Here is a 1,150-nt window from a genome sequence, read left to right as displayed (position 1 = left end):
GTGGGGGCGGGCGCCTGCCTGTGCACCATCCTCCCGGCACTGGTTCTGGCTCCCGGTGCCCGGCAGCCCAGGGCGTCAGCATGGGGAGCAGCGGACGGACGGCTGGAAAGGGCAGACACAGGTGGAGGCCAGTGTCAGGTCTCCGGTAAGCACTTGTGTTTTCCTTTTCATGGCTGACACTACTGCCCGTGTTCCTGTCCTCACCTCCTCCAGCAGCTCCCACCCACTCGGAGGAGCATTATTGGACAAACACCTACAGCACCTGCTGCGAGCCAACACTAAACTGGGTGCCTGCTTCACTCCCCAATTCCCGGGACATGACCGACCGGATGTATGTTGCACGGAAAACAGGGAATAAACGAGATGAAGGGTCTGCAGTGTGTGAAAGTCTAATTTTTTTTTTATAGCATTTCTGTAAATCTACCCATGGTAGAGGCACCTGCTTAAGAAACATCAAAATACTCCTCCTGGAAGCGATGTCTCCATGGTCTTAAGTTTTGTGAAAGCAAATATTTCACAAAGGGCCTCCAGACAAAATTTCTGAGGAATAACTATGGGGGGGAGGGGGTGGTGTCTGAGGAGAAAGAATGTTCTAGAAAGACCTGAGATTTATTTTTTTTTGGACCCGGGACAGAGTGCTGAGTTTGAATTCTGGCTTTGCAACCTCCTGGCTGTATGGCTTTTGTCACCTCACCGGGCGCAAGTCTTCACCCAGGAGGTGGCGGTAACCACGACACAGTCAAGGTGGGAACAGAAGAAACAAGGGGCGTGGAACAGTCTGTAAATGGGAGCGACTCGAGGCATTACCGCGCGTTTCCCACGTGACCTCACAGATCCAGGGAGGGGAAGTCCCCCCTTCCACGTTGTTGATAATCCGTCTTCCCGAGATACCACGTCAGCTCCGCGGGGGCCGCGCCGTCCTGTTCACCTACGCGGCCCACCCCGCGCTCGGCACCTGCTAGCCGCCGGGCGCGGAGGCCCAGCCCACTCCGGGACGCTGTTGCCGGGGCGACGACGACGCTCGCTGACTGGAGACTGTTTCTCCGCATTCGGGAATAAGCCGTATCCCGATTGGCCAAGTCGACTATGGAGCGCGCAGGGACGGGGCCCGGCTCACACACTGGCTCCGCCCCCGACGGAAGGGACTTCC

This window comes from Myotis davidii, unplaced genomic scaffold (genome assembly GCF_000327345.1).
Source record: "Myotis davidii unplaced genomic scaffold, ASM32734v1 scaffold428, whole genome shotgun sequence".
NCBI lineage: Eukaryota > Metazoa > Chordata > Mammalia > Chiroptera > Vespertilionidae > Myotis > Myotis davidii.
This window is presented reverse-complemented; position numbering follows the sequence as displayed.